The 16,065-nt window shown below is 39.6% G+C and overlaps 1 long non-coding RNA gene across 8 annotated transcripts; it reads left to right on the top strand.

Moving 5' to 3' along the window:
• The first annotated feature begins 1,828 nt into the window (after positions 1 to 1,828).
• LOC111903429 (uncharacterized) lies at positions 1,829 to 4,934 on the top strand. Of its 8 annotated transcripts, none has more exons than XR_002854152.3 (7): positions 1,829 to 2,014; positions 2,263 to 2,368; positions 3,216 to 3,343; positions 3,425 to 3,903; positions 3,978 to 4,050; positions 4,122 to 4,333; positions 4,496 to 4,934. It is a non-coding gene; the product is annotated as an uncharacterized LOC111903429 (long non-coding RNA). The 8 variants fall into 8 exon arrangements; XR_002854154.3 differs by having other exon boundaries at positions 3,425 to 3,708; positions 3,790 to 3,903; positions 3,978 to 4,333; XR_002854150.3 differs by having other exon boundaries at positions 3,425 to 4,050.
• Positions 4,935 to 16,065: the final 11,131 nt, after the last annotated feature.

A 16,065-nucleotide genomic window follows, 5' to 3' on the forward strand; every position in this document is an offset into this window, starting at 1 on the left:
AAAAAAAAATTTAAACTTCATATAGCGGTTTTTATTTTTTGTTTTGTTTTGTTATATATATATATATATATATATATATATATATATATATATATATATATATATATATATATATATATATATATATTGCATTTTTTATCCTAATGAGATTCTGATAGTGTTTTTGGTCCTTACAAGTAAAATGATTATTTTTGGTTGTTAAATATAACTGTTTTTTACAATTTTGATCCAAAATTTAAGGAAAACTACATATTTGGTCCCTGTTTTGTACTATTTCTCTTAATTTTGGTCCAAAATCAAAATGGTCCTCTTAAATAAATTAGCATCTATGTAGTTAGATTTTTCGATTAAGGGACCAAAATCATTATAAAACACGAAACTAAGGACTAATAATGAAAACCGGTTCTTTTTATTACTAAAACTTGAAATAAAGCTAAACTTAGGGACCAAAAAGTAATTTAGTCTAAAGAAAACTACAAAGAATCCGAGTATTACACGTCGTCCTCTGCTGTTTGGGTGGAGTGTTTGCAAGTGTCGAAGCCAAAGCACAAATCAGAAATTCAGAATGGGTTCTAATATTATTGTCATAAGTTAAAGTCATTGGAATTATAAGACACCCTATAAACACTTTATTGTTACTTTTATACAAAATCAACCTATAATCAACTACTCATAATTAGATTTTTCGGAAAACAATGTAATTTCAATCAATAAAAATATTAAAGAAATTATTTATGGTGTCTCAATGGTAAAATAGGATGTATTTTTAATCAACCCAAGAGAAATTATTAAGCAAATTAACAAGATACCTGTTGCTAACCAAGACCAGATGTTGACCTTGTTGACCATTTGCATAAAGAAATTTGGCTTTGGAGGCGCCACCTGGCATTATTCCTAGTATTGTAGTACATGTTGCTATTGATAGTTGATACCCAAATCCAGGCTATACAATATTTAATAAAAAAAGAAATTGTTAAGTTGGAAATATATACTTATTTATTTAAAAGCGGAAAAAAAACAATACTTTTCATGTTTAGATGCCAAGTCAGTTCCTTATTCTACTTTATTCTCAAATTTGTGGCCTTTAGATACAGCTTCCTCAAGAGGTCGTGAAAATATGATGCTATCTTTATATAATGAAAGTCAAATGCTATCTTGAAAAAGTTAAAGCAAATTTTGATAAAAATAATAGGGTTAAATTCAATGACAATGTACTTCTATTTACTCCGTTATAATATATCCTACTTTCATTTGATTTTATTAAAGCATCTTACTTTAATAATCTACTAATCTCTAAATATTATTAAAAGAGAACCTTTAATTCTAAATTGAAGAAATCAGAACCATTGATTGTATTTCAATCTTATATTTCTCACCATTGGATTTCTTTGCTGACGTCATCCGACATATGCCACCATTACCTTCCTTCTTTGTCGCCTTTAAATACAATAACTATCGCCAAGAAATCAGGAAGGTAATTTGAATTCATTTTTAAATTTAAAATGCAATTCATCTACATTGTTACGCCTTGTTTTCGAGTTTCTTTTGTAAATTCATTAAAGAAAAAGGAAGGAAAATTTTAACAGAAAGAAAAGGGAGGTGAAAGAAAATACTCATTATTTTGTGTTCCCGAGTTTAAAGGAAATGAAAGAAAAATTTTTAGTTTTTGTGTTCCCGAGTTAAGAGGAAAAAGAAAATAAAACTTAAAATTTTCCTTCCCCTCATTTTCTTCCCAAATCTGCCCAATTTGGGAGGAAATTTTGGAAGGAAAATATGACTAAAAAATCCTTCTCCTTCCCTCACTTTCCTTCCATTAATCAAACTCAGGAACACAAGACACCCCTCACTTTCCCTCTCCATATCTTCTCACTCCATCTTCTCATTTCTCTCCTTCCTCTCCTTAACTCAGGAACAAGGCTTTAGGGGTTCTATTGTTCATATTATCCTTTTTCGTTATAGGGTGTTGAGAAATTGTTGAGTATGTATCGACTCATTTTCATCTATTTGATTTCCGGTGAGTTTCTTCCCTCCCTCGATTCCACTACGTATTGGAGGAGTTATCGGCCGACATTCCCTTCTCTCTCGACTTCATTACATCGTCTACATGTTTCTTTACCCCACCTACTATTCTATATCTCTCTCATCAATGTTCGCTTTCTTTCTTCCGTTCTTCCTAAACGTAACCCTAACCCAAACCCTGATTATTTAAGTTACTCGAGTGTTTTTTTTTTCCATATGCAATTGATTTTCGATTTTTTTCAGATTAATGGAGAAGAATTTGAAGGTCTTCATTCCTTCAACAGATGTATAGAAGACTTTGATGGTATTGAAGGTTTAATAGAAGATGTAATTTCGTCCTCAATTTAAGGTATGCCTGCTCCTTTTTGGTTATTTCCTTAGCCGACCATGTCTGTCATTTTTGAATTGATTGGAAATCCATCGTAGGGTTACAAGTTTTTTTAATTGTGTGTTATTTTATCTTGATTATTTCTTTAAAAAGAATTACTTTTTCAGATTATATTTAGATGATATGATTTTTTTTTTTTTTTTTTTTTTTTTTTTTTTTTTTTTTGTATATTGAAGCTCATTTGTTGGTCTTATTTCTAGAAACAAATTTTATTAATAACATTGAATTTTGCAAAAAAAAAAAATCATTAGTATCATTGTACTTTCAAAAAAATCACTTTGTGGATTCTTTTTAGTTGATCTGGAAAAGTTTCATTTTTTTGTACGTTAGAGCTCATTTTGACCGTTTTTTTTTTCAAAATATTTTGTTATTGGAAGATACATTATCATTTTTTTTAAATATGGACCATTTATGTAATATATAATTTTAAATGTTCATTAGTTGGTAATTAATATGATAGTTTTTCGGGGAAAAAATATTTTTAGTATTGAACTTTGCAAAAAAAAAGTAATTTAATAGCATCATACTATTAAAAAGTTATTATTTTTGGATTATTTTTAAGATGATATGGAAAAGTTTTTTTTTGGTAAGTTGAAGCTCACTTTTAGGTAATGGTGATGATTATTTCAATGATATTTTGGTTTATCTTAAAGGAAAAGGTTGGTTGAATAAATGGTCACGTAGAGTTAAAAAATGAATAAAAATAAAGGGTATTTTGGTATATGGCTGGATATAATTTAAAAAATAGCAATTATTTGACTTGAGAATATTTCATAATCATGTGGTTTCGATGTAATTCTAAAAACAGAAGCAGATTATGTTGTTTGAGGCTTGATGGGCATTTCAGTCCTTTTCAGAAATTAAGGATGTTTACAATTTTTTTGGAGCGTGCTGCTTTTGTAGTTATTATCCAGATGGTAGCATCTTTTCTGGAAGGTATGCTTACGATTTTACCCTTGACTTTGATGAAACTTCATCGGTTTTTGCTTCAGTGGTGTTGCGTTGTTGGTGTTGCAGGAGTGCTTATGGCTATAAGTTGCACTGCAGTGCGAAAGTTAGCGTCAAACCGTATTGCTTGTGGTTTATTCTTATCATCCAACCTTGTAACAATGGATAAATTGCATCATTTGGTACTTGAAGCTGGATTTGAAGATGTTTTTTTTGTTAAATTTTGGAAATTTTTTTGCCAAATAAGAATCATGAAGATGTGGAATTTTGGATTCGGTTGATTCAGAAAAAAAAAATTGGTAGCATTTCATAGAGAAAATGTAGTAACAGGAAAACTGACGTTCAATGACAAGGTATGTTCTAAACTATACAAATAATATGTGTAGATTGTAATAAATACCATATTCTTATGTAAAGACTACGAATTGAGTCAGGAGACTACTTTGGCTACACTTGGGATTTTTGCATTTATGGGAAGAGAAACAAGATTATTCTTTTTTAGAAATGAACATAAAGGATCTTGATGATCATACCAAGGATTTCCTCAGGTCATTTGGTCAATTGGTTAAACATATATTTTTAAATAATTAAATAAAATCTGAAAGGTTTTCACAAATTGTAGTTACTTGGAGTGTGGTAGCCTATATATTTATCCTGAATTTAGCTCCCTACCTGAGTACAAGCTCTTCATTATGGTCAGATGATTTATGATATTAAATGATGCTGATTTATTTATTTATATTATAATTACAATTACAATTTACAGGTGGTTATAGAGGAAAATGGATGGCTTGATTTTTATTTGCCACTTAGATTAAAATTCCATCATGATGGAAGAAGATCAAGACAAGAAGTTATCCAAGCGGAAAAAGAGATTATTATTTATACTGTTCTTACTACTCGCTATGATGTTGTTTCTGGATATGCTCATTATATCGGTTTTTCCTAAAAACCCATGGACGCCAATCTGTTTCGAAGGTACATCATTAATTTTTAAAATTTTAATATATTTATTTGCATATTCTAAGCCAGTTTACCAACCATATTCTTTAATATCATTGTACTTTGAAAATAAGTGGATTATTATACATTTCTTTTTTGTTTTTGTTTTTGTGGATAACGAATTAATGAAATTTTCAGAGAGAGTTTTGTCTAAGTCAACACCGTCTGTTCCAAGTAATAAAGGGACAACAAAGTTGTCTGCATTATTGGAAGCTCAACAAAATCCGATTGACATGATTGATGAAAAGGAGAAATGATGAACATGGATCTTCAATTAAAAATGTATGCATTACATCACAAAACAAGATGGTCGTGTACTGTGATTGTACTGGAATCGAGACATAGACTGATGTCAGCTGGACAAAAGTTTCAATTTTTTGTCTCGCCCAAGATTTTGAAACAAGATGAGACACGGGTTCACCCCTTCTCCCCATCTGTTATGTAAAAGACGTCAATGTCATTCTTATGTTCATCATTAAAAATGCCTTACAAAACTTATCCAACCTTGTTAGTGGGAATATTAATAATATTTTATACAACTGACAAGTTTTTCAAAAATATAATCTGGTTTTTGCAATCCTGTAAAACTCAAAGAGGTGGGAGGTGGAGCTGAAATAAAGCCTTTGTATGAATACTTTATAAGGGAATCCACCTTGAAACTGGTTGTTGTGTGTAATGTAAGTGTCTGCATATTTAATTATTTTTTAAATAAAATGTGTTAATAATTATTTTCAACATCCTTCTTAATAAATAAATAAATTCTCCTTAGTAAATGGAGGTTTTTTTTTTGCCACATGTCAATCTCTCATGAGTTTTGATACTTGTCATTTTGTGGTATTTTTGAAATAAATATTATCCGCTTGTCAATTTTTGGTTTGTTTCAATTTTTAAAATTAAAATTATATACTTATATATGTAAAATATTAAATATCATATATATCATATTAAATTGTAATAAATACGTATCTTTTTTTTTTATTTTAAAGTTATACATTAAAAAAATATTTTTTGTTTACATTTTAATGTTTAATATTTTTTTTAAACCAACCCGTGTATTATACGGGTCTGACACCTAGTTATAACTATATTATTTAAATAAAAATGTATTTTTACTGCTATGATTGGACAACTTCTTAAAAATATAATGGTCTAATAAGATAAAAACTCAAAATATAGTGTTATAGTTGGGTAGATATTTCATAGAATAAATAAATCAAATTAAAAATAATAATAATAAAAACCACATACTTGATGACATGCCATTAACTCACAAATTTTGAGTTTAATGGTAGGCGTTAATTAATCATAACCTGCATTCCAAAGAAGTGGTCGAACATATGGGCCTGTGAGCCCAGTTTCTTCACCACAGCCCAATGGTGATACATGGAGCCATGGAGGTAATTTCCTTTTTACCATGTTTAACTGTTATGTGGGTTGAAATCTTGATTACTTAGGTAATAAGTTGGAGTTATTCTATTATTAGTGGGATTAAAATTTGAACCAATTAAACTAGCATATTGGACCATATTAAATTAGTGGTGTATCAATTAAAATATTTTAACTTGATCAAGTGAGAATTAAATGTATATTTACAAGGATACTTATTATACGGTGGGTTTAAGGAAGCATGTAAATTACTCATTTTATTTAACTATACATAAAGAAATTATTGGGATCGTTGTTATGAAATTTGTTCAAAGGAATAAATAGGTTTCAGATCCTACATGAATGATGAGTGATGAGATTAAAACACTAATGGACTAGTTGCAAGGAATAATAAATTTGTATGTATTCAACAAGATATGTTTTCAATAAGGCTTAATATATAAGTCTATATGTGATTTGGGGACATCCTTTCTAGTCGCTCGAATTATTGTGGAGGATCTAATGTTTAATCAAACATTTTTAGATGACGCCTTAGAGGGGATATTAACACTGATTGTTTAGTCGACACTCGGGTGAGTTATCCGGAACACAAATACCCTATATTAATTTTTGATTTCAAAGATTTGATTTGATTTTTCATTATATGGTGTTATATAAACTTTGGTTGTTATGTGAACTATGTTTGCATTCATGAAATGTGATTTTCGAAATGATTTGTTATTAAAACCGGAAGAGCTTGAAAATTTTGAAATATGTTTTACGCATCCATATATGTATATCATGATAGGATGGATGTAACTTTATGATCTTGGGTACCCAAATGAATTTTTTTTATTTGTTGTTGTGATTAGATTCGTAGATAATTATCATGTGCACGAACAAAGACTCGTTACCCCTTGTAGACGTAAGGGCAAAATTTGGCAGTTTCATTTATCATTAGTTCTTCAACCCCACCATCAAATTTTGAGTTGGACTTTGAGATTAACAAGGGATTGAGAAAAGTTGCATGCATTGCATCTTACTTATTGTTATGATCTTGCTTTACTCTTTTGTATATTGTGAGACTTATTTGTGTAACATCCGGATTTTCAGAGGTATTATGGTGTAGGTTAATCTTGTGATTAAAGGAGAGACTCGACGAGTTGAGGGTCCAACTCGCCGAGTCGAGTCGGGTTTCTCCCGTGGATTTAATGAGTGGACTTGACGAGTCCGAGGAGGGACTCGCCGAGTAGGTTATGAGCAGAGAAACCCAAATCTCCGGGGTTTGGGACCTATTTAAAGGCACTTATAGCCTCCTTGGACCCTTCGCAGCAGTGTCTTCGTCCCTTGAGAGAAATCCTAGAGTTATTTATGAGCTCAAGAGGAAAGAGGCTTCTTGGAGGTCATTTCTTTGAGAAGAAGATCAAGGGAGTTGCAAGGATCTCAGAGGAGAGTTGGTGGATCAGTCTCATCTTCATTTCAAGCTTCAGGTCTGGTACAACTCTTGCCTCCCTTGTGTTTGAGTAGATATCCTTGGTTGTAAAGTTGGGCTTGTATCCACATTGATGGGGTTTTGGGTGCATCCAAACCCATTTTCGAGGTAATTGTAGATCTGGACCTTATAAGGTCCATAGATCCAGAAAGTAGGCAGCCATGAGTGAGTAACCTTCGAGCTTTGAAGCTATGGAGCTTCAATGGAGTCAAAACGGTGTATAGAGCAAAATACACCATGCATGAGCCTCAAGTTCAGACCTTTGCGTGACTTTTGGGAAGTAGGAGGTTAGATCTATGAGTTTGGGTTGCAGATCTGACCTCAAATGGCTGAATGAGAAATCTGTGGGAGCCAACTCGTCGAGTCCATGGGTGACTCGACGAGTCGTAGCTGGTTTCACCGAGTAGTCTTAACCCAGTGTTGGCTCGCCGAGTTGGGAGTCAACTCGATGAGTTGAGTGAGTCCTAGGTAGAGTTCAGTTGATGAGAGGGGACTCAACGAGTCGCATGGATGCACTCGACGAGTAGGGTCAAATGTGGACTGTTGACTTGAGCTTGACTTCTGTTGACTTTGGGGTTTTGGTCAACATAAGTAATAGAGGCCTTGGAAGGGTAAAATGATCTTTTACCCACTTTAGAGAGTCAGAAAGAGAAGGAACCGCCTTCGATTATCTGAGTAATGAAAAAGAGTTATTATAAGAGATATTCATCCTATGTGTTAGGCGGTGGCGAGTTCGAGATTCAAGTGTGAGGATAGCTGCTTTCTGCTTGCCAGGTGAGTCTTCTCACTATACTTTACCTAGAGTGGTAATTAGAGTTATGTGAAAGAGTATTTTGTATGCTATTTATGTGATGTGATGCACTGCATTATTTCTATGTGATAGATGTTGTGTGTGTGTTCCAGAGTTTACAGAGTTAGGACTGAAAGGTCCACAGAGTTAGGACCAGAGGGTCCACAGAGTTAGGACCAGAGGGTCCATAGAGTTAGGACCAGAGGGTCCATAGAGTTATAGCCTCGAGTGGCTAATATGTGATTTATGTGGTATTTTGGGGAACTCACTAAGCTTCGTGCTTACCGTGTTATGTGTTATGTGTTTCAGGTTCTCAGGATCGCGGGACGACACCGGTTGATTGTACACTCCAGAGAAAGAGTTATGAGGATCCTGGATTATTAATTACTAAAACATGGAGTTATGTTTTGTGAATTGAACAAATGAGATTTTAAATAAATGTGTCATGAGGATTTATATGATTTAAAATGAAAATTTTCTTTTGAAAATTTACGTTGTTACAAATTGGTATCAGAGCCTTGGTTTGAGGGATTCGGATGCACCTTCGGGTATGTCTGAACTCAAACTAAGGAATTGGGGAAATTTTTTTTTTCAAAATAAATGATTTTTCTAAAACGAGCAGGAGTTTTAAGAGAAAACGAGAAAGAGCAATGTGTATAATCAGCCAGAGCCCGAACGATGATTTCCCAAAATACCCTTACCTTATGTGTTATGAGATATTATGAGATATTATACATGCTAGAGACAGGCTAGGTATTTCATATTTTAGGACTATAGTGGCCTGATTTGTGATGCCTTAGTCTAGGAGTTGTTGCTATCTGTGATGCGCTTTCGAGTATGTGCTGAGTAAGATTATCCAGCGGGAATCCTTGTAGAAAAGGGACGTGAGTAGAGAAGTAATCTAGGAGAGATACCTAGATGAGCATTTATGGTACCTACTGTGAGAATAGTTAGACACCCGCGAGGGGTAAAGTTACTTGATTTCAGTGATATCTTTTGAGTGTGAGTAGAGCTAGTGGAGTTGTACCTAGAGTGGTTTCTCGTGTTGGTAGAGATTATTCAATGCCCGAATGCTGCTTGCTTCATGCTTTGTAGAACTCTCGGTGATGGGAGACAGCTACTAAGTGAATATGATGATATTCAGGAGGTAGGTGGCTGGCATCATTAGGAGTTCTTCAGCAGCTGATGGCGGAGAAATGTGAGAACCTAGGAAGAGCCTAGGAAGTGACCTTAGTCAGAAGAGTATGCTGGCAGAGTAGAGCATTTCGCTGGGAAGCGAGTACGCGTATGGGGATTGGTGATTGAGAGGGTTGAGCAGCTACTCAGGGAATCCGGGATGGTCCATGTAGAGAGTATGGGTAGATGTGACAGGTAGTATGGGCCCGTACTAATGAAAGTAGAGGACCCATACTTGATGCAGGGAGTATTCCAGACATTCTGAGTAGCAGACCGAGAGGTGATGTCATGGTTCGGGTACCATGATCAGTAGCAGATCGAGAGGTGATGTCATCGTTTGGGTACCTTGATCGGTAGCAAAGCGAGAGGTGATGTCATGGTTCGAGTACCATGCTTCGTAGCGGATAGTGTTTGTGCTTTTTCCAGTTATCCTATCGTGTTTGGGTTATTCTATGATCGGATGCGATAGAATATGGGGCCAGAGGGCTATGTTGAACAAGTTTCAACAGAGCATACCTTGAGAAGAGATTTGAGTTGATTTCTGAGAGATTTTTAATGAGATGTCAGTTAGAGTCGCAAGACTCAAAGATGAGTGGAGATGGTATATTATGAAGGATTGCGGCCTGAATTGAGCAATCAGCTGATAGTGGAGACGTCACCTTCTGTGATCTGAGTGGTGCTATTTCCGTTTCCTGTGGGAAACATAAGAAGTGTCGAGATCTTCGGTTTTGAGCTTGGGGGTAAGCCCTGCGAGGTAGCAGTGATGGCGATCTTCCACCGGAGTATTTGGCAGTATGTCTGCCGCGAGGTAATGATATAACATGAGCAGGCTATCAGTGGGAACTAAGATGGTCAAGGACCAGGACACACCCTAATCGAGTATAGTAGGGCATGTGTTAACTGTAACAACGGATGATCAAGAAGAGTATATCGGGGCGATGGCTTTTTGTCTATGATGGGTATTGAGAGCGGAAATGGAGTCTCTGCTCTTATGATGAGTGACGTGATAGAGCATTAGTTGAGGAGTCAAAGATGAAGAGAATGATAGTTCATTATTTCCAGACTAAGAGTCAGAGTTAATACTGGACAGTTGGGGAGGTCCGCTGTAACATCCCGAAATATCAAGAGTAGAGTCGAAGGACTAAAAGAGTAAGTTGTGGAAGAGTGACTCGGCGAGTCTATGGATGGACTCGGCGAGTAGAGTCGCGGCTGGGACGCGTGTTAAGTAGCCGACTCGGGGAGTCGGTAAGGAGGACTCGGCGAGTAGGCGCTGAGTGGTGAAAACCCTAATTCTCGGGGTTGAGCCCTATATAAAGAACATTATGTTTTCCTCCCAGCCTCTTTATCGCCCCTTGAGCCCCAGAAAACCCTAAATCGCGGAGAGGCACCATTGTTGAGTGGATTGAAGCTTGGAGAAGTAATCATTGAAGGAACTTGGGAGATTGAAGGCTTGGAGCAAGGGGCTTGGCTTGGATTCGAGTTTCATTACATATTGGGCGTCCATTGGAGGTAATATCTCATTCTTGGACTGATTGTATGTTGTTTCTTCATTTTGGGGTTTGTGGGATCTTGCCTATGGATGTAATTGGAAGTCTAGAGGGTAGATCTGAGGTTGCTACCTCAGATCTGGGGTAGAGAAGAATCAGAGAGCATGAAAGTTCCTATGTTGGAGTGTTTAGTAAAGCTTGCATGTCCCAAACCCTAGCCCAATGTGCAAATGGCCTAGATCTCTATGGATTCACGTAAAGTTTGCCACTTTACGTGATGGATGAGTTGTAGGAGGCTAGATCTATGTTTTGGATCAATTGCATGGTCTGGAATGCTTCTATATGGATTCAGATCAGTGGTACTCGGCGAGTCACATGGGTGAACTCGACGAGTTGCTTGAAGATGAGCTGGGACTCGACGAGTTGGAAGAACAACTCGGCGAGTTGGATGAAGATGGCCTGGAACTCGGCGAGCTGTATGAACAACTTGGCGAGTAGGTTGAAGATAGCCATAGACTCGGCGAGTCTGTTCTTAGACTCGCGAGTTTTGTCGAAGAGTTCCGATATTCTCTGGTTGAGTCGAGAATCGGTGAGTCAAGGGATGACTCGGTGAGTTGTGTGCGAGAGGACTCAGAGTTGTTGAACTCGGCGGGTCTCGGGGTGACTCGGCGAGTTAGATCGCGGATTGAGTGAAGTTCTGAGCATGGGGACTCGGCGAGTCATCGGGTTGACTCGGTGAGTAGGGTCAGTCAGGGGTTGACTTTGACCTTGTCTTTGACCAAGGATTGACCAGTGGTTTCCAGGGGTATTTTGGTAATTGTTGATTATTGTTTGAGTTCAGTGCATTGGTGGCTGTCCAGAGGTAGAGATCGTATCAGTGATCAGAGCAGCTTAGGTTATCTGTTCAGTCGGCAGTTTCGAGGTGAGTTTCCTCACTATATCAACGGGGTTTACGGCACCAAGGCCGAACCTTTATCGGATGGAAATCCGGGTAGTGTCTGTTATGTATGTTGTTACGTTTTGGGTCGGAAGGCATTATATGTTGTGGGCCGGAAGGCAGTACATGTTGTGGGCCGGAAGGCATTGTTATGTGGACCGGAAGGTCATGGCCTGGAAAGGCGTATGTGTGTAATTAGTATGTTGACTAATTTGTAGAGTGATGTTATGCTAGTGACCGGTTAGTCCGGTATCTTGGTTAGGGTAATGATATGTTATGTGATCTGTTGATCGATTCGCTGACTGTGATCTGTTAAATGATTATATGTTATGTGTACAGTTGCTTGGTCTGGGGTTTGACCCGATATGTAAGGCTGTTCTATGATCTGTTATGTTATGTGGGCATTTTATGCTATGGGCCGGAAGGCGATATATTATGGGCCGAAAGGCAATATGTTATGGGCCGGAAGGCGATATGTTTTGGGCTGGAAGGCAATATGTCATGGGCCGGAAGGCGATATGTTTTGGACCGGAAGGTCGTGGCCTGGAAGGGCGTATTTGTGGTTGGTATTTTTGGGGGTATCTCACTAAGCTTTCGGGCTTACAGTTGTGGTTTTATGTTTTCAGGTTCTCAGGAGTCTGTGGCAAGGCAAAGGCGTGATTGTACCGTTCCCCGCGTTGGTGTTTTATGATTTGAACCTGGGAAAAGTACTCTGTTAAATAATGTATTGAAAACCTTTTTGTAACAACGTTATTAAAATGGGTGGTTTTTGAAAAGTTTTAATTGTTTTGAAATTTCGGTCGTTACAAGTTGGTATCAGAGCCTTGGTTTGAGTGAATTGGAGGAACACTCGTGTAACTCCAGTCTCAAATCGAGGAAGGTTTTAAAAGAGAAATTAAAATGGTTTTCAAATTAAGAAAAAGGGGGACGCGGAGGTACGATCAGCCGGAGCCAGTAAGTAACCCCAAATTTACCATTCATGACACTTGTTTTATTGAGCTTTGATAGAACAACATGCTAGAGTTAGGCTAGGGATCTTCAGGATTTCATGATAATGTTGCCTGATTTGTGATACCTGTAGCCTAGGGTTCCTTATGGGAGATTCTCAGTGTTCCTCTAGTGGTGAGGGTTGATAGTTGTTATGTATGTTCTCTAGGGTATTGTGGTAGTACTTCATACAAATATGGGTAGGTGTGGAAGGTAGTATGGGCCCGTACTACTGAAAGCACAGGACCCATACGCGTATCAGGGAAACCATGATCTCTAGGGTTGGGTTGAGAGAGTTGGATCCCAGGTTTGTGGGATGAGTCTGAGATTTGTTATAGTGTTTTCCAGTATGGAGATTCCGAGGCATGATGAGAGTGGATCCGGATTAGGATCGGGAGCTGGAGAGCGAGTTCCGGGTGGATCGGTGCCGTCTGAGGTTATCGATCAGATGAGCACGAGCGAGTTGGATGCGAGGATTCGCGAGATCCTATGTAATGAGGTTGCTGCATTGTTCCGGGCTGAGTTGCCGGAATTGTTTGGGTCGATCAAGACCGCCATGGTTGAGTATTTTGATGAGCGTTATGCGGCTCTCGCAGAGACGGCTGCCGTGGCGGCTACAACGGCTGTAAGGGGAGGAGCTAGTCGGGGTTTTCAGTATCGGGACTTCTATTATACGAAGCCTCCCACCTTCGATGGAGTTCAGAACCCGATTGTTGCTATGAGATGGTTATCAGATGTGGAAGGGTGTTTCCTCATGTGTTTATGCCCTGCTGACCAGAGGGTGAGGTGTGCTCTGAACCTGTTGAGGCTCGGGGCGAAGGATTGGTGGAGATTGACCACGGGGTCATATTCCGATGCGCAGAGGGCTGCGGTTTCATGGGATCAGTTCAGAGAGATGTTCAGCACTCGCTATGTTCCGCGGGATGAGAGGGAGAGATTGGCTCGGGAGTTCCTTGAGCTGAAACAGGATTCGGAGTCGGTGACTGAGATCACCAGGATGTTCACTGAGAGGGCGGTGTTTTGCCTTGAGTTCGTTTCGGAGCAGGCTCAGATGTCCCGATATCTGAGTATGCTCAAGGGGGATATCAGACAGTCCGTGTCTGCGCAGAGGTGCGAGACCTTGTTGGAATTTCAGGAGGCCGCCAGGCGGCGCGAGTTAAAGGTTGAGTTGCAGGCGCGTGAGTTGAGGCAGGCTCCGATGCAGTCGCAGCCGGCGCCGAAACGGTCCAGGACCGTTGGTGTTAGAGTGGGGGATCGGAGCGGCCACACTTATGGGAAGTGTGGAAGGGGTCACACCGGAGTTTGCTGGTCCGGTGGTGCGTGCCGCAAGTGCGGAAAGGAGGGGCACTATGCGCATGATTGTCGGCAGTCAGTGTCGATTCGGGATTTGAGGATTTGTTGTCATTGTCGTCAGATTGGACATTTGAGGGTCAACTGTCCACAACTTTCTGCAGGACCGGTGCAGGCTCCAGCACTGGCCACTTTGAGGATTTCAGGTAGAGGTCAGGATGGAGCGGAGCCCCCAAGGGCTCAGGGTCGTGCTTATCAGCTTGCGGCAGAGGAGGTCGGAGCAGTGCCGGAGGCAACTGCGGGTATGTTTCTTTCTTGATGTCTTGTTATCTTGCAAATATTGTGGGTATTGCTGTGCTGGTATCTTTGTATGGATTTCGATGCGGTATTCGTTGTTTCGCGGGTTTGGCATGGTTATGGATTGGTGTTTCGGGTTTTCGTTTTGGTATCCGTTGTTCCCTGAAGGTTTGGTATGGTTATAGTTTGGTGTTTTGTGCTGGTATCCTTGTGCGGTTTTCGATGCGGTATTCGTTCTTTTGCAGGTTATGGGTTTGGTTATGGGTTATTGTTTGAGAATTCCGTTGGTTATCATTCATGAGGGTTATTAGTGGAGATGCGGCACTGGGTTGAATGTCGGGTAGCATCTGCAGTCGTGGAGTGGGTAATTGAAAGACCGGATTCTTTTGAGCGGATTGATCAGTGAGGAGATGTGTTTCGCTGAGGGTTGCTTATGCTTGTGGGAAGCAGTCAGTGTGTAAGTGTTCTCTTTGTGTGGGGTTGTTCTGGAAGGTCGTTATTGGCGACCGGTGGTTGTTAGTCAGTGCTTTAAGTGGGGGAGAATTGGAGAATTCTCCGGGAGATCGATGAGTATTTGAGGGTGCTTAGCTGTTGGGATTCAGCAGTGTTCTGTCAGCCTAGAGTATAGGCTGATAGGAGCGAGTGTCGGGTATGCGGGGTGGGATACAGACCTAGGGCATTTGATTGTGGAGGCCTGGGAGCAGGCCGGGATCAAGTTTGAGTAGGTAACCGCGGGCTATGTGATCAGGGTATTTGTATGCTTTATGTACGCGATGTGTTGTACTGCATTAATCCCACGGGATTTATGTTGTGCATGTTTCTAGAGTTGGAACCGGAAGGTTCCCAGAGTTAGAACCTGAGGGTTCACAGAGTTTGGGTGTGCGGACCCACAGAGATATAGCCGCGAGTGGCTAAGTGTGTGTTATGAGAGTCGGTCCAGTCATGCTGGAGACTCTGCTGGTATTGTGGATCAGTTTGAGATTGCAGATTGTGTATGTTGCAGGGTGATTACATTGGAAGGTCGGGCCCCGGGTAGTGATCTTGTTCAGTTGAGGTAGTGCATGGGCTTGAGAGTCCCTGCGAGGAGAGTCAGAGTAAGTGTGTTGGATGGATAGCGAACACGCTAAGGGTGGTGTAGCATCGGGCGAGCACCATGGCATTTGTCGGAGCGACATTGTGGCCGGGTGGATTCCTTGGTAAAGGAAGAGAGAGAGATAAGAGGTGTGTAACTCCGAGAGAGAGTGCAAGTTCACGAAAGTGAGAGCGGCAGAGCAGAGTTATGATTAGAGCAATTCGAGTATGGTCATTGAGCAGCGTGTTTGCGGTAGTGGATTAGAAGCTCATCCGGTCTGGGATGTCTGCTGAGGCCGCGGAGGGAAATCCGCAAGTGTTGAGCCAAGAGGCTTGAAAGGGATGAAAGGAGAGAGAGAGTCTTGAACTCTTAGTGTGATTTTGATCAGGGTATGGGGTATGTATTAGTGGTTTATCCTGGGGGATGTTGGAGGATATCATCAGTGTATCAGGTTTTTCCCAACCTGAGGGTGCTGGAGAAGTCCAGCATGTGTATGTGAATGCAAGAGGAGAACTCGTGAGAGTTGCTCTGAGATCGAGAATGGGCCTCTCAGTCGCCCCGGAATGGATAGAGTGGTATTCGGATCGGGGATCCGATGGTTCATGGTTTTCTAACCCTTATGGGTCGAGTGATTGTTGAGATTTAGAGCAGAATTGCATCTTGGGTAATTCCCGGTTGTTGAGAATGATAATCAGGGGTACAGTCGGTGCCCGGTTCGAGGCGGTAGTCAGGGCACCGTGAAGGATGGGAAAGTGTGTTCGAGTTTCGATAAGTATGCCTTGAGGGACCTGGTCCGGTTAAGGCCAGGTGGAGCA

This window comes from Lactuca sativa, chromosome 3, assembly GCF_002870075.4.
Source record: "Lactuca sativa cultivar Salinas chromosome 3, Lsat_Salinas_v11, whole genome shotgun sequence".
Taxonomy (NCBI): Eukaryota; Viridiplantae; Streptophyta; class Magnoliopsida; order Asterales; family Asteraceae; genus Lactuca; species Lactuca sativa.